Raw genomic sequence first — 17,923 nt, 5'->3', positions numbered from 1 at the left:
CTCTCTCTCTCTCTCCTCAATAAATCCTCTCTTCTCAATAAATCCTCTCTCCCTCAATAAATCCTCTCCTCAATAAATCTCTCTCTCCTCAATAAATCTCAATAAATTCTCTCTCTCTCTCACAAATCCTTCCTTCTCAATAAATCCTCTCTCTCTCTCTGCCTATCTTAGCTGGACGTCTTGTAGTTTATGTAAAATTTGCTTCGGCTGTCACAGATTTCACCTCTGTTCTTTCTGTGTGGTTCAGGCTTCTCTCTGACATATTGGTTTAATTTCAGGCTTCTCTTGCTGGTATTCTACTTTTAACTCATTTTCTCCCTCATTTTGACTCATCTTTTACTCAACCTTCTTTTACTCATCTCCTCTTTCATTCCCTCTTCTAATAGGTTTGTTAAGAACTTTAAACACACTTACTATTATATTAGTATGTTGTAGTATATATATATATATATATATATATATATATATATATATATATATAACTATTTGGATACACTTATTACATAGTACCAATATATATATATATATATTTGTTTATATATATATATATATATATATATATATATATGCTCTCATTATATATATCTCTCTATCTCTCTCCAAGCTCCTCCTCTCAACTTTTATATATATATATATATATATATATATATATATATATATATATATATATATATATATATATATATATATATATATATATATATATATATATATATATATATATATATATATATATATATATATATATATATATATATATATATATATATATATATATATATATATATATATATATATATATATATATATATATATATATATATATATATATATATATATATATATATATATATATATATATATATATATATATATATATATATATATATATATATATATATATATATATATATATATATATATATATATATATATATATATATATATATATATATATATATATATATATATATATATATATATATATATATATATATATATATATATATATATATATATATATATATATATATATATATATTAGCATATTTATGGCTAACTTATTGTATGATATACTTATTGCATAGTATTGCAACATATGCAAAAGTGAGCCATATAATTTTCTAAAATAAATACAAAATTATTTTTTGTCAATCATTTATTAAATAAATATACATTTCCTTCACTAAGAGGCTGATTATGCAGGAACTTGACATCTTGGTGTTCTTTTCTTCTTCCAGAGTGTGTGTGTCCCAGGCAGGCAGACCGAGACGCCAGCCATTCAATTCTGCCAAGGAAGGAAGTCGTGTTAGTCAACTCTGATGACTTGTACTTTTCTCTGCAAGGACTGTTCTAAGCCAGTCACAGAAGATGAACTGTATCTGTACTATGAAGTCTTATAAATAAAGTTAAGAGCTACACCTATGACTTTATCTTGCCCCAAACCCATTTAGCTAATATCCCCAGACACTTTTTTAGGTATAATTGACTTAAGCTAATTCTATATATATTAAAGGGAGGAACCAATTTTCATACGGAAAAAAAAACTTATAATATAAAAAGAATTATATATGAATTGGAAACAAGATATTGAGATATAAGAGAAGACAACGAAGGGAACTAACAAGAGGAGAGATTGTATACATAAAGAGCTCAAAAGTCATTGAAAAAGCAATGGAAATTAAGAGACAATAAGAACATATGAAATAAAAGACGTGGAAACAAGAAGAAAATAAGACAGACATGAGATTATTACTATGACATAAATACCTTAGACAAAGAGAAAGCAGATAACAACATATCACAGACTAAAATATTTGAGGCGTACGGCAGAGAAGTGAGGTGACATTAGGAATGGCGACCCTTGTGTAAATTGTACGAAGGGTCTCTTTCCCCTTGCAATTAGTATCATAACATAGCAATTTAACTCTAATTTGCACTGGGAAAGACAGACTACCCCTCCAAGGATGAACAAGGGACGAATCAAAATGGAAGCTCAACTTTTATGGGGCAGACGGAGGGTCACTTTCCCTTGTAACGTACATCATGACGAGCAATATAACAATAATTATGTTCTAGTTAGCAAGGGGGGAAAGGAAGAACAAGATATAGTTACTTGCAAGGGAAAATAAACCTTGCATAGGATGAGCGGAGGGCTGGAAGTCTCGTAATCTGTTCTCAGTGTGTGAACGTACTCTAGTATACGTAAGAATAGGTCATCGTGCCTTAGGATTTCTCTGCCGTAAGCCTCGTTTATACGTTAAGAGATGAGGAGGAAGGGAAACAAGCAAATAATGGAACTCTATATATACGATACAGTGAAAAGGATTTACCGAGAAGGATGTACGTATGCGAGGAGGAAAGTGAGGAGGAGGAGGCGGAGAAGAGAGATATTAAGGTAAGTAAAGGGAAGTAAAACAGATGAGGATATATATAAATAAAACTAAATAAAGAAGGAATGATTAGAACTGAGAGAGAGAGAGAGAGAAAGGTACATCACAGAGGAGGAAAGTCTGGAATTTGAGGAAGACAAGGAGGAAGGAACGCCAGCCATGGAGTCTACTAGCGTCAAGGAGCCGATTCAAGGTATGTCTCAAACTTCCCTTCCTAAGATCTATGAGCCAGACCCTTCCGCCCCTCACGTCAGCTACTTGCAAAGGTCAATAAGGAGATCAATCAAGTTCTCACGAGTCTTGTTTTAAGATTCATGGTAAGGAGAAAGTTAAAACTACCACCTGGGTCATCAAACTGCCCCTGGAAATTCTCACAACTCCTACAAAAGCTTGTCAAATGTGTGCGCTTGGAACAATATTTTTAAGAATGTGACTGTCAGATGCCAAAAAGGAGATCAATCGGGTTCTAATTGAGTGGTTTTGAAGGTTCATGGTACATAGGACGGGTTAATCTATCACCAGGGTCATAAAACTACCCCTGGAAATGCCCAAACCTCCTACGGAAGCCTTAAATACAGGTCTCTCAGGATGGCTTTTTCAAGAATGTGTGAGCCTCGGACATTTCCGCTCCTCACATCAGCTACTTCCAAAGGCCGTAAAGGAGATTAATTGGGTTCTTTTGACTTGTTTTATAGGTTCATGGTAAAGAGGAAAGGTCTTGCTACAACCAGGGTCATAAAACTACCCCTGGAAATGCCCACAACTCCTATGAAAGCCCTGTCAGTTTACCTCACTCAGGGGACAAAATGTTTTTGAATACGACACTAATACAATGTTTGAATGAGTGTTTTCTTAGGTTCTTGGTACAGTAGAAGGGTTAAACAACCACCAGGGTCATCCAACTACCCCTGGAAATGCCCACAACTCCTATGAAGGCCCTGTCAAAAAGGTGTAGCGCGCATGGGTGACATTTTTCAGTCCTCGCTGTTTCCTACGTAATATTGTGGTTTGCAAAAAATGATCAAATTTGACAAAAAATTACCAAATTGAGTGGATGGAGAGGGAGAGACATTAGCCACACCAAGCTAAGCACAACCTATGCAGCCCTCAGAACGAAGACCTACTGACAGCGTAACATCACTGCACTTCGTAACGCCGTAACACACACACCACATGACGCAGAGACACCAAGTTTGCGGCAGATTGAAGAGGAAGGATGGATAAACAAATGCTGGTATATTCAAAGCTGCCGGGTTAGGGAGAGCCGTGATACTGATAATGTTAAGTGAGCAATTTTCAGGAAGACGTCACATTACCGTACAGGGACAACCGATTGCATGGTACGTTCCCGCCCTTTAGGGATTAAGCTGGTAGTATTTTTAAACATAACCGCCTCAGTTCACCGCCTTGAAAATTCTCTCGTGGTAGGAGTTTGGTGACCCTGGTGATAGTTTAACATGGTCTCGCATCTTCAACTGGAAAATTACCCATGAAAACCTGGTTAATCTTCTCTACGGCCCTGCAAAAGTCATAATAGGAGCTGGGAAGCCTCTCGTCATAGATCCTACAGTGGTTTCATGGACTGGTTTGTGACCCTGGTGATAGTTTTACACTCCCTCTGCACCATGAACGGTTAAACCACCCATGAAAACCCGGTTAGCCTTCTCTGTGGCTTTGGGAAACAGTCATAACAGCTTTTCAAACAAGCAAACTGCGGTGTCATGAAGTTCAAGAATACAGGCTTTATTCAGAAGGTCATTCCTGGTACAGTAAGCAGTATAATCTGACTTACAGTGGACTACACAGACTCTGGAGATAGAGAGCAAAGATCCGCACTCGTAGCTCACCCAAACAGGTCCCAATGTTACGTACCGCATACCCGTAACCGCATATATGTAACCTATACAGCACACTTCCCTTCAGTACCAGGAGGCTGGGTCCCACACGGTACAATAATATCATGTTTAAAGAGAAAGAAAGATGCTTGGCGTGAGAACAGGGTAACTTTTGATATGAATAGTGGCACTGTACGGAAACATCTGAACATGGACCGGGGCTTTCAGAAGGTGCACCCAAGGAGAAAGACTCAACTAGCAGATGCTTGGCGTGAGAACAGGCTAACTTGGTGAGTGAATGGAGTGGCGAGTGTGTGTAGGGTATGTCCAGGGGTAGTTATAAGACACAGGTGGTAGTGTGACCCTTCCTCTGTACCATGAACCTAAAGACACACATTTGGCAAAGCTTTTGTAGGAGTTTTGGGTATTTCCAGGGGTATTTTTATGACCCCGGTGGTAGTGTGACCCTTCCTCTGTACCATGAACCTAAAGAAACACACATTTGACAAGGCTTTCAAGGGAGTTTGGGGCATTTTCAGGGGGTAGTTTTATGACCCTAGTGGTAATGTGACCCTTCCTCTGTACCATGAACCTTAAGACACACATTTGGCAAAGTTTTCATAAGAGTTTTGGGCATTTCCATGGGTAGTTTTAAGCCCTGGTGGTAGTGTGACCCTTCCTCTGTACTGTGAACCTAAAGAAACACACATTTGACAAGGCTTTCAAGGGAGTTTTGGGTATTTCCAGGGGTAGTCTTATGCTCCTGGTGGTAGTGTGACCCTTCCTCTGTACTAAAGAAACACACATTTGAGAAGGCTTTCAAGTTTAGGGCATTTGGGTAGTTTTATGACCCTGGTGGTAGTGACATTCCTACCGTGAACCTGGAGAAACACATATTTGCCAAGGCTTTCATAGGAGTTGTGGGCAGCCCAGTTTGAATCCGACCTGTGGCTACATCTGCTCAGTTTCCTAGGCACCAGTCATCATTGTACCATACGCTACCATCCACAGAACACAGCCAACCAGCGCACTACCACCTCACACTGCTACCACTGCTCTCCCTGCCTGACTAGTCCAGCTGCCTTACGCTGACAACACCAGAATATAGAAAATTGAACAAGAAATGCCTCCCACAACTCCCTCAAAAGCCATGTCAAATGTGTGTTTCTTAGGTTCATGGTACAGAGGAAGGGTCACACTACCACCAGGGTCATGAAACTACCCCTGGAAATGCCCACAACTCCAAGGAAAGCCTTGTCAAATGTGTTTATCAGGGTTATGGTACAGAGGAAGGGTCACACTACCACCAGGGTCATGAAACTACCCCTGAAAATGCCCACAACTCCAAGGAAAGCCTTGTCAAATATATATACTCTCTTCCTTCCTTCCTTGCTTCCTATCTATCTCCTTCCCTCCCTTCCTTCCTTCCTTCTTTCCTCTCCCTCTTTTTCCTCTGGCCTTCAGTCCTTCCTTCCCTCACATCTCTTTCTTCCTTCGATCCTGACCTCCTCCCTCTTCCTTCCTTCCTTCTCCTCTCCCTCTTCCTTCCTTCATTCATTCATTCCTTCCTTCCCTTACATCTCTTTCTTCCTTCGATCCTTACCTCCCTCCTTTCCTTCCTTCCTTCCTTCCCTCCCTCCCTACCTCCCTTCCTTCCTTCCCTTACATCTCTTTCTTCCTTCGATCCTTGCCTCCCTCCTTTCCTTCCTTCCTTCCTTCCCTCCCTCCCAACCACCCTTCCTTCCTTCATTCCTTCCTTCCTTACATCTCTTTCCTTCGATCCTTACCTCCTCCTTTCCTTCCTTCCTTCCTTCCCTCCCTCCCCTCCCTCCTTCCTGCCTTCCTTCCTTCCTTCCTTACATCTCTTCTTCCTTCGATCCTTACCTCCCTCCTTTCCTTCCTTCTTACCTCCCTCCCTTCCTTCCTTCTTCCTTCATTCCTTCCTTCCCTTACATCTCTTTCTTCCTTCGATCCTTCCCTCCCTCCTTTCCTTCCTTCCTTCCCTCCCTCCCTCCCTTCCTTCCTTCATTCCTTCCTTCCCTTACATCTCTTTCTTCCTTCGATCCTTCCTCCTCCTCCTTCCTTCCTTCCTTCCTTCCTCCTCCTCCTCCCTTCCTTCCTTCCTTCATTCCTTCTTTCCCTTACATCTCTTTCTTCCTTCGATCCTTACCTCCCTCCTTTCCTTCCTTCCTTCCTTCCCTCCCTCCCTACCTCCCTTCCTTCATTCCTTCCTTCCCTTACATCTCTTTCTTCCTTCGATCCTTACCTCCCTTCCTTCCTTCCTTCCTTCCTTCCTCCCTCCTCCCTTCCCCTTCCTTCATTCCTTCCTTCCCTTACATATCTTTCTTCCTTCGATCCTTACCTACCTCCTTTCCTTCCTTCCTTCCTTCCCTCCCTTCCTCCCCTTCCTTCCTTCATTCCTTCCTTCCTTCCGTCTCTTTCTTCCTTCGATCCTTACCTCCTCCTTTCCTTCCTTCCTTCCTTCCTCCTCCCTCCCTTCCTTCCTTCATTCCTTCCTTCCTTACATCTCTTTCTTCCTTCGATCCTTACCTCCTCCCTTTCCTTCCTTCCTTCCTTCCTTCCCTCCTCCTCCCTCCTTCCTTCCTTCATTCCTTCCTTCCCTTACATCTCTTTCTTCCTTCGATCCTTACCTCCTCCCTTTCCTTCCTTCCTTCCTTCCTTCCCTCCCTCCTCTTCTTCCTTCATTCCTTCCTTCCTTCCATCTCTTTCTTCCTTCGATCCTTACCTCCTCCTTTTCCTTCCTTCCTTCCTTCCTCCCTCCTTCCTTCCCTTCATTCCTTCCTTCCTTACATCTCTTTCTCCTTCCTTGATCCTTACCTCCCTTCCTTTCCTTCCTTCCTTCCTTCCTTCCTCCCTCCTCCTTCCTTCCTTCATTCCTTCCTTCCCTTACATCTCTTTCTTCCTTCGATCCTTACCTCCTCCTTTCCTTCCTTCCTTCCTTCCTTCCTCCTCCCTCCTCCTTCCTTCCTTCATTCCTTCCTTCCTTACATCTCTTTCTTCCTTCGATCCTTGCCTCCCTCCTTTCCTTCCTTCCTTCCTTCCTTCCCTCCCTCCCTACCTCCCTTCCTTCCTTCATTCCTTCGTTCCTTACATCGCTTTCTTCCTTCGATCCTTTCCTCCCTCCTTTCCTTCCTTCCTCCTCCCTTCCCTCCCTTCCCTTCCTTCATTCCTTCCTTACATCTCTTTCTTCCTTCGATCCTTGCCTCCCTCCTTTCCTTCCTTCCTTCCTTCCCTCCCTCCCTACCTCCCTTCCTTCCTTCATTCCTTCCTTCCCTTACATCTCTTTCTTCCTTCGATCCTTACCTCCCTCCTTTCCTTCCTTCCTTCCTTCCTTCCTTCCCTCCCTCCCTCCCTTCCTTCCTTCATTCATTCTTTCCTTACATCTCTTTCTTCCTTCGATCCTTACCTCCTCCTCCTTCCTTCCTTCCTTCCTCCCTCCTCCCTACCTCCCTTCCTTCATTCCTTCCTTCCCTTACATCTCTTTCTTCCTTCGATCCTTACCTCCTCCTTTCCTTTCTTCCTTCCTTCCTCCCCCTCTCTCCCCTCCTTCCTTCCTTCCTTCCTTCCTTCCCTTACATTTCTTTCTTCCTTCGATCCTTACCTCCTCCTTTCCTTCCTTCCTTCCTTCCTTCCTCCTCCTTCCTTCCTTCATTCCTTCCTTCCCTTACATCTCTTTCTTCCTTCGATCCTTACCTCCTCCTCTTCCTTCCTTCCTTCATTCCTTCCCTCCCTCCTCCTCCTTCCTTCCTTCATTCCTCTTTCCTTACATCTCTTTCTTCCTTCGATCCTTACCTCCCTCCTTTCCTTCCTTCCTTCCTTCCCTCCCTCCCTCCCTTCCTTCATTCATTCCTTCCTTACATCTCTTTCTTCCTTCGATCCTTACCTCCTCCTTCCTTCCTTCCTTCCTTCCTTCCTCCTCCCTCCCTCCCTTCCTTCCTTCATTCCTTCTTTCCCTTACATCTCTTTCTTCCTTGATCCTTACCTCCCTCCTTTCCTTTCCTTCCTTCCTTCCTTCCTACCTCCCTCCCTTCCTTCCTTCATTCCTTCCTTCCCTTACATCTCTTTCTTCCTTCGATCCTTACCTCCCTCCTTTCCTTCCTTCCTTCCTTCCATCCCTCCTCCCTCCCTACCTTCCTACCTTCATTCCTTCCTTCCCTTACATCTCTATCTTCCTTCGATCCTTACCTCCCTCCTTTTCCTTCCTTCCTTCCTCCCTCCTCCTCCCTTCCTTCCTTCCTTCATTCATTCCTTCCCTTACATCTCTTTCTTCCTTCGATCCTTACCTCCCTCCTTTCCTTCCTTCCTTCCTTCCCTCCCTCCCTTCCTTCCTTCATTCCTTCCTTCCCTTACATCTCTTTCTTCCTTCGATCCTTACCTCCCTCCTTTCCTTCCTTCCTTCCTTCCTTCCCTCCCTCCCTCCCTTCCTTCCTTCATTCCTTCCTTCCTTACATCTCTTACTTCCTGATCCTTACCTCCTCCTTTCCTTCCTTCCTTCCTTCCTTCCTCCCTCCTCTCCCTTCCTTCATTCCTTCCTTCCCTTACATCTCTTTCTTCCTTGATCCTTACCTCCCTCCTTTCCTTCCTTCTTACCTCCCTCCTCTCCCTCTCCTTCCTTCCTTCATTCCTTCCTTCCCTTACATCTCTTTCTTCCTTGATCCTTACCTCCTTTCCTTCCTTCCTTCCTTCCCTCCTCCCTACCTCCTTCCTTCCTTCATTCCTTCCTTCCTTACATCTCTTTCTTTCTTCGATCCTTCCTCCTCCTTCCCTTCCTTCCTTCCTTCCTCCCTCCTCCCTCCCTCCCTTCCTTCCTTCCTTCCTTACATCTCTTTCTTCCTTGATCCTTGCCTCCCTCCTCCTCCTTCCTTCCTTCCTCCCTCCCTCCTCCTTCCTTCCTTCATTCCTTCCTTCCCTACATCTCTTTCTTCCTTCGATCCTTGCCTCCTCCTTTCCTTCCTTCCTTCCTTCCTTCCTCCTCCTCCTCCCTTCCTTCCTTCATTCCTTCCTTCCCTTACATCTCTTTCTTCCTTCGATCCTTGCCTCCCTCCTTTCCTTCCTTCCTTCCTTCCCTCCCTCCCTCCCTTCCTTCCTTCATTCCTTCCTTCCCTTACATCTCTTTCTTCCTTCGATCCTTACCTCCCTCCTTTCCTTCCTTCCTTCCTTCCCTCCCTCCCTCCCTTCCTTCCTTCCTTCATTCCTTCCTTCCCTTACATCTCTTTCTTCCTTCGATCCTTACCTCCCTCCTTTCCTTCCTTCCTTCCTTCCTTCCCTCCCTCCCTCCCTACCTCCCTTCCTTCCTTCATTCCTTCCTTCCCTTACATCTCTTTCTTCCTTCGATCCTTACCTCCCTCCTTTCCTTCGATCCTTACCTCCCTCCTTTCCTTCCTTCATTCCTTCCTTCCCTTACATCTCTTTCTTCCTTCGATCCTTACCTCCCTCCTTTCCTTCCTTCCTTCCTTCCTTCCCTCCCTCCCTACCTCCCTTCCTTCCTTCATTCCTTCCTTCCCTTACATCTCTTTCTTCCTTCGATCCTTACCTCCCTCCTTTCCTTCCTTCCCTCCCTCCCTACCTCCCTTCCTTCCTTCATTCCTTCCTTCCCTTACATCTCTTTCTTCCTTCGATCCTTACCTCCCTCCTTTCCTTCCTTCCTTCCTTCCCTCCCTCCCTACCTCCCTTCCTTCCTTCATTCCTTCCTTCCCTTACATCTCTTTCTTCCTTCGATCCTTGCCTCCCTCCTTTCCTTCCTTCCTTCCTTCCCTCCCTCCCTCCCTCCCTTCCTTCCTTCATTCCTTCCTTCCCTTCCCTCTCTTTCTTCCTTCGATCCTTCCCTCCCTCCTTTCCTTCCTTCTTACCTCCTCCCTCCCTTCCTTCCTTCATTCCTTCCTTCCCTTACATCTCTTTCTTCCTTCGATCCTTACCTACCTCCTTTCCTTCCTTCCTTCCTTCCTCCCTCCTCCTCCCTTCCTTCCTTCATTCCTTCCTTCCTTACATCTCTTTCTTCCTTCGATCCTTGCCTCCTCCTTTTCCTTCCTTCCTTCCTTCCCTCCCTCCCTACCTCCCTTCCTTCCTTCCTTCCTTGCCTTCCCTCTCTTTCTTCCTTCGATCCTTGCCTCCCTCCATTCCTTCCTTCCTTCCTTCCCTCCCTCCCTCCCGTCCTTCCTTCATTCCTTCCTTCCCTTACATCTCTTTCTTCCTTCGATCCTTGCCTCCCTCCTTTCCTTCCTTCCTTCCTTCCCTCCCTCCCTCCCTCCCTTCATTCCTTCCTTCCCTTACATCTCTTTCTTCCTTCGATCCTTACCTCCCTCCTTTCCTTCCTTCCTTCCTTCCCTCCCTCCCTACCTCCCTTCCTTCCTTCATTCCTTCCCTTACATCTCTTTCTTCCTTCGATCCTTACCTCCCTCCCTTCCTTCCTTCCTTCCCTCCCTCCCTCCCTCCCTTCCTTCCTTCATTCCTTCCTTCCCTTACATCTCTTTCTTCCTTCGATCCTTACCTCCCTCCTTTTCCTTCCTTCCTTCCCTCCTCCCTCCTCCTTCCTTCCTTCATTCCTTCCTTCCTTACATCTCTTTCTTCCTTCGATCCTTACCTCCTCCTTTCCTTCCTTCCTTCCTTCCCTCCTCCCTCCTCCTCCTCCTTCCTTCCTTCCTTCATTCCTTCCTTTCATTATCTTTCTTTCTTCCTTCGTTCCTTACCTCCTTACTTTCCTTCCTTCCTTCCTTCCCTCCCTCCCTACCTCCCTTCCTTCCTTCATTCCTTCCTTCCCTTACATCTCTTTCTTCCTTCGATCCTTCCCTCCCTCCTTTCCTTCCTGCCTTCCTTCCTCCTCCCTACCTCCTTCCTTCCTTCATTCCTTCCTTCCTTACATCTCTTTCTTCCTTCGATCCTTACCTCCTTTCCTTCCTTCCTTCCTTCCTTCCTTCCCTCCTCCTCCTCCCTCCCTTCCTTCCTTCATTCCTTCCTTCCCTTACATCTCTTTCTTCCTTCGATCCTTACCTCCCTCCTTTCCTTCCTTCCTTCCTTCCTTCCTTCCATCCTCCTCTCTCCCTCCTTCCTTCCTTCATTCCTTCCTTCCCTTACATCTCTTTCTTCCTTCGATCCTTACCTCCCTCCTTTCCTTCCTTCCTTCCTTCCCTCCCTCCCTACCTCCCTTCCTTCCTTCTTTCCTCTCCCTCTTTTTCCTTCCTTCCTTCCTATCTTTCTCCTTCCCTCCCTTCCTTCCTTCCTTCTTTCCTCTCCCTCTCTTTCCTTCATTCCTTCCTATCTTTCTCCTTGCCTCCCTTCCTTCCTTTTTTCCTTCTTTCCTCTCCCTCTCTTTCCTTCATTCCTTCCTTTCCTCACATCTCTTTCTTCCTTCGATCCTTACCTCCCTCCCTCTCTTCCTTCCTTCCTTCCCTCCCTCCCTACCTCCCTTCCTTCCTTCATTCCTTCCTTCCCTTACATCTCTTTCTTCCTTCGATCCTTACCTCCCTCCTTTCCTTCCTTTCTTCCTTCCCTCCCTCCCTACCTCCCTTCCTTCCTTCTTTCCTCTCCCTCTTTTTCCTTCCTTCCTTCCTATCTTTCTCCTTCCCTCCCTTTCTTCCTTCCTTCTTTCCTCTCCCTCTCTTTCCTTCCTTCCTTCCTTCCTTCCTTCCTTCCTTCCCTCCCTCCCTCCCTTCCTTCCTTCCTTCTTTCCTCTCCCTCTTTTTCCTATCTTTCTCCTTCCCTCCCTTCCTTCCTTCCTTCTTTCCTCTCCCTTTCTTTCCTTCATTCCTTCCTTCTCTTCCTCCCTCCCTTCCTTCTTTTCCTCCCTCCCTCCCTTCTCTCTCTCTCTCTCTCTCTCTCTCTCTCTCTCTCTCTCTCTCTCTCTCTCTCTCTCTCTCTCCTTCATTCCTTCCTTTGTAAAGAAAATGAAGATCAGAAAAAAAGGAAACAAGGGAAAATATTGATAAATGGATCAAAGAAATAAAAACAACACTCACCAAGAAATTCCTGTGTCCTCCTCTTCCTCCTCTTCCTCTTCCTCTTTCATCTATAATATAAGTAAGGAATTAGTATTTGTGTCAACCTGAAGATTCATTTTACATATAATAATAAATTCCTTTAAACTTTCAACCCTTCCTTCCTTCCTTCCTTCCTTTCACACAGTCACTACCACCAGAGGGTCAACACAGGGGGCAGGGTCAGAGCCTTGCCGAGACACAGGGTCAAATATTTACAAGCTCTCCTATCTTTACCAACATAATAATCATTTTCCTGGCATTGCTTCCCAAGGCCGCCACAGAGAATAGACACAAGGTATCCATGTTACTGTTAAAGGTGCAGAAACATTTTAAAACTACCTCGAGGATGACTGTATCTTCTTCAACATATTGGGCTCCCATTACCACTGTGTACACAGACAAAGTTAACCAGGTTTTCATGGGTGGAAGGAAAGTTTGGTTTAGTGACATCTGTGGTCATGTGCCGGAGAGAGACAGGAGGGGAAGGAATTATAGGAGAAGGGAACATCTGTGGTCATATGCTGGAGAGAGACAGGAGGGGAAGGAATTATAGGAGAAGGGAACATCTGTGGTCATATGCCGGAGAGAGACAGAAGGGGAAGGAATTATAGGAGAAGGGAACATCTGTGGTCATATGCTGGAGAGAGACAGGAGGGGAAGGAATTATAGGAGAAGGGAACATCTGTGGTCATATGCCGGAGAGAGATAGAAGGGGAAGGAATTATAGGAGAAGGGAACATCTGGTGTCATATGCTGGAGAGAGTCATGAAGGGAAGGAATTATAGGAGAAGGGAACATCTGTGGTCATATGCCGGAGAGAGACAGAAGGGGAAGGAATTATAGAAGGGAACATCTGTGGTCATATGCCGGAGAGAGACAGAAGGGGAAGGAATTATAGGAGAAGGGAACATCTGTGGTCATATGCCGGAGAGAGACAGGAGGGGAAGGAATTATAGGAGGAGGGAACATCTGTGGTCATATGCTGGAGAGAGACAGGAGTGGAAGGAATTATAGGAGAAGGGAACATCTGTGGTCATATGCTGGAGAGAGACAGGAGGGGAAGGAATTATAGGAGAAGGGAACATCTGTAGTCATATGCTGGAGAGAGACAGAAGGGGAAGGAATTATAGGAGAAGGGAACATCTGTGGTCATATGCCGGAGAGAGACAGAAGGGGAAGGAATTATAGGGGAAGGGAACATCTGTGGTCATATGCTGGAGAGAGACAGGAGAGGAAGGAATTATAGGAGAAGGGAGTATCTGTGGTCATATGCTGGAGAGAGACAGAAGGGGAAGGAATTATAGGAGAAGGGAACATCTGTGGTCATATGCCGGAGAGAGACAGGAGGGGAAGGAATTATAGGAGAAGGGAACATCTGTGGTCATATGCTGGAGAGAGACAGGAGGGGAAGGAATTATAGGAGAAGGGAACATCTGTGGTCATATGCTGGAGAGAGACAGGAGGGGAAGAAATTATAGGAGAAGGGAACATCTGTGGTCATATGCTGGAGAGAGACAGAAGGGGAAGGAATTATAGGAGAAGGGAACATCTGTGGTCATATGCTGGAGAGAGACAGAAGGGGAAGGAATTATAGGAGAAGGGAACATCTGTGGTCATATGCTGGAGAGAGACAGGAGGGGAAGGAATTATAGGAGAAGGGAACATCTGTGGTCATATGCTGGAGAGAGACAGGAGGGGAAGGAATTATAGGAGAAGGGAACATCTGTGGTCATATGCTGGAGAGAGACAGAAGGGATGGAATTATAGGAGAAGGAACATCTGTGGTCATATGCTGGAGAGAGACAGGAGGGAAGGAATTATAGGAGAAGGGAGTATCTGTGGTCATATGCTGGAGAGAGACAGAAGGGAAGGAATTATAGGAGAAGGAACATCTGTGGTCATATGCCGGAGAGAGACAGGAGGGAAGGAATTATAGGAGAAGGAACATCTGTGGTCATATGCCGGAGAGAGACAGAAGGGAAGGAATTATAGGAGAAGGAACATCTGTGATCATATGCCGAGAGAGACAGAAGGGGAAGGAATTATAGGAGAAGGAACATCTGTGGTCATATGCCGGAGAGAGACAGAAGGGAAGGAATTATAGGAGAAGGAACATCTGTAGTCATATGCCGGAGAGAGACAGGAGGGGAAGGAATTATAGGAGAAGGAACATCTGTGGTCATATGCGGAGAGAGACAGAAGGGAAGGAATTATAGGAGAAGGAACATCTGTGGTCATATGCCGGAGAGAGACAGAAGGGGAAGGAATTACAGGAGAAGGGAACATCTGTGGTCATATGCCGGAGAGAGACAGGAGGGGAAGGAATTATAGGAGAAGGGAACATCTGTGGTCATATTGTAGTGCCGGGACGTAGTATTAAGTATGGGTAAGTAATGTTAAGTTAATGTAAGTAACATTTAAGTTAATGTAAGAATTATTAGTAACATTGAATTATTATTGCGTGATGCTCACACCCCCGAGACAGACGGACAGACAGACAGACATACATGTTGACGCCTGCAGAAAGTAGGTGATCGGTTCCATACGAGATAATGGGCATAATTTTAATACAAGATAGTAGCTTCTAGTTAGAATTTTTCACCTTGCTATTCAGGGAACCATTATACCAATATCAAGCGACGTAAAAGTACCATAGACGGTTGTTGCAAGGTTGAACAAATCAGGGTTCGAATTAAATCTGGGGAGGATGTGAACTGGGCAGCGGCTGGCGTGAGGGCCCACCCAGCAAACACCAACAGACACGCCTTGGCTCTTCCCCCGGACAGGTGCGTCTCTCTGAGGTGAAGTAATTCCTGTTCATATTATAGATATATTTTCTCATTATTGTATTTGTGCGGTGCAAACACTAACAGACACGCCTTGGCTCTTCCCCCAGACAGGTGCGTCGCTCTGAGGTGAAGTAATTCCTGTTCATATTATAGATATATTTTCTCATTATTGTATTTGTGCGGTGCAAACACTAACAGACATGCCTTGGCTCTTCCCCCAGACAGGTGCGTCGCTCTGAGGTGAAGTAATTCCTGTTCATATTATAGATATATTTTCTCATTATTGTATTTGTGCGGTGCAAACACCAACAGACATGCCTTGGCTCTTCCCCCAGACAGGTGCGTCGCTCTGAGGTGAAGTAATTCCTGTTCATATTATAGATATATTTTCTCATTATTGTATTTGTGCGGTGCAAACACTAACAGACACGCCTTGGCTCTTCCCCCGGACAGGGAAGTGAGTGGAGATAAAGGGTCTGTCACGTGCGTGTCTCGGGTGTGTTCGGTATGATACACGTATTGACTACGTAGGGTGTTTAGTCCACGGAGTAGCAGGGCTGTGCAGTATTTCTCTTTAACGAGGATGTAACCACCTGGTTCGTCCCCTTTGTCTGCTGGTTAGGCTATATTTTACTAAGGATATAGGAGATTCTAAGAAGATTGTTTATGCCCATGTGAGCACCAGTGAACTGTTTTTCGTGCCACGTTTGTGGTAGGCGGTGGCCGAATTGGTAGAGTACTGGGCCCACATTCACCGCGTGACGGACGACGCGGGTTCGAATCCCCACGCTACCACTCGGATTTTTCAGCCACCGCCGAGTGGCTTAAAACTACCCACATGCTGTCCTGAAGACCACCCATCAACCCGGACTCTAGAGGAAGCCGTCCAAGCGAATCAAGAACGAGTTCCGGGGGGCAGCATGAGCCAATGCAAGATGGCGCCACTATAAACACTCGCCTGCGCCAGAACGGGCTGGGCCAACCATCAGGCCCCACCTGGAAGAAGCCTTGGGCCGACCATCAGGCCCCACCAGGAAGATGCCTACCGGCGCAACAGGCAGCGACGTAAAAAAAAAAAAAAAATATCACCCTCGCTAGGTGAAGGACTGTAAACCCGTGTAACATCCAAACAAGCCTAACGCCCATTATTGTATTCTGGTGAATGAGTTAAGAGGATCAAGGGATTAATTCGGCCATTATTGACTACTGTAATTAAGTCTTCAACGCTACCAAAAGGATATTTTTCTTGCCTGATGTAATCTGAATGAGAATTAGTTCAACGCTACCACAAGTGAAGGAAGAATAAAGGTCTTAAATCAATGATTGTGAATATCTTCTGACCAACTACTTAGGAGAAATAGGGAAAAACAGATCTTCGAGGATTAGGAATCTTGACCAGGAAAACCCTAGATACCGCATTACATTTTTATATATAATACATGATGATTATGTTGAGATTATGGCTGAAAACTTGTTATAAGCAGAAGTGATCTTTTGGCGAACTAATAATCCGCCCTTTTATCCTAACCTATCCAAGAGAAGGAAGGAAGGAAGGGAGGAAGGAAGGAAGGAAGGAAGGAAGGAAGGGAGGAAGGAAGGAAGGGAGGAAGGAAGGAAGGAAGGGAGGAAGGAAGGAAGGAAGGAAGGAAGGAAGGAAGGAAGGAAGGAAGGAAGGAAGGAAGGAAGGAAGGAAGGAAGGAAAGAAGGAAGGAAGGAAGGAAGGAAGGAAGGGAGGAAGGAAGGAAGGTATGAAGGAAGGAAGGAAGGAAGGAAGGAAGGAAGGAAGGAAGGAAGGAAGGGAGGAAGGAAGGAAGGAAAAGAGGAAGGAAGGAAGGGAGGAAGGGAGGAAGGAAGGAAGGAAGGGAGGGAGGAAGGAAGTTAGGAAGGAAGGAAGGAAGAGAGGAAAGAAAGAAGGAAGGAAGGAAGGAAGGGAAGGAAAATAACTTCACTCACCACTGAAATGATGTCTGTCTGTCAGTCTTCAAAGTCCTCCTCCTCCTCTTCTTCCTCCTCCTCCTCTTCCTCCTCCTCTTGTCTCTAAAATTAAGGAAGGATATTAATAAACAGTTGATAATTAATTTTTTGAGCTAATAACCTCTTGTCAGACCTAATAATAATAGTAATAATAATAATAATAATAATAATAATAATAATAATAATAATAATAATAATAGTAATAGTAATAGTAATAAGTTTTGCTGGGCTTATAAATACAGTGTAATTAATGCAGTGTGTGTGTGTGTGTGTGTGTGTGTGTGTGTAATTCATTTTATTTATTTTCAATGTGAAGGAATTTCTCTCTCTCTCTCTCTCTCTCTCTCTCTCTCTCTCTCTCTCTCTCTCTCTCTCTCTCTCTCTCTCTCTCTCACACACACACACACACACACATATCTTTATTTTTTTATATCTCTCTCTCTCTCTCTCTCTCTCTCTCTCTCTCTCTCTCTCTCTCTCTCTCTCTCTCTCTCTCTCTCTCTCTCTCTCTCTCTCTCTCTCTCTCTCTCTCTCTCTCTCTCTCTCTCTCTCTCTCTCTCTCTCTCACACAATATATTTTTGTATCTCTGTCTGTATCTCTCTCTCTCTCTCTCTCTCTCTCACACACAATCTTTATTTTTTTCCTCTCTCTCTCTCTCTCTCTCTCTCTCTCTCTCTCTCTCACACACACACACACACACACACAATCTCTCTCTCACACACACACACACACACACAATCTTTATTTTCTCTCTCTCTCTCTCTCTGGAAAAGAAGCAAAATGAAGTCTTATAAGCAGGCAAGAAAGATAATGAAAATCCTAATCCTTGAAGGTAGGACTTAATAGTTGTCTGAAATTTGGGGTTCAAGCAGTGTTGCCAGATTGCCTTATTCAACCTCTTCTTTATACCGACTTCCGATCCCAAAACTGTCTCCTA

General features: G+C 44.5%; 1 long non-coding RNA gene across 4 annotated transcripts in view; it reads right to left on the bottom strand.

Moving 5' to 3' along the window:
- Positions 1 to 1,246: 1,246 nt before the first annotated feature.
- Positions 1,247 to 17,923, bottom strand: part of LOC126989047 (uncharacterized) — a 34,596-nt gene continuing 17,919 nt past the window's right edge. Inside the window, exons 6-8 of one of the 4 annotated variants that reach the window (XR_007742813.1) lie at positions 16,965 to 17,048; positions 12,202 to 12,251; positions 1,247 to 1,288 (exon numbers count right to left, since the gene is read on the bottom strand). This is a non-coding gene — a long non-coding RNA (uncharacterized LOC126989047). Of the gene's footprint in view, positions 1,289 to 12,201; positions 12,252 to 15,003; positions 15,019 to 16,964; positions 17,049 to 17,923 lie in introns of those variants that run through there. The other 3 variants (XR_007742815.1, XR_007742816.1, XR_007742814.1) reach the window with 3 other exon arrangements.

The sequence above is a fragment of the Eriocheir sinensis genome, unplaced genomic scaffold (assembly GCF_024679095.1).
Source record: "Eriocheir sinensis breed Jianghai 21 unplaced genomic scaffold, ASM2467909v1 Scaffold103, whole genome shotgun sequence".
Lineage (NCBI taxonomy): Eukaryota > Metazoa > Arthropoda > Malacostraca > Decapoda > Varunidae > Eriocheir > Eriocheir sinensis.
The sequence above is the reverse complement of the archived record's forward strand: the minus strand, read 5'-3'. Positions and strand labels throughout refer to the sequence as shown.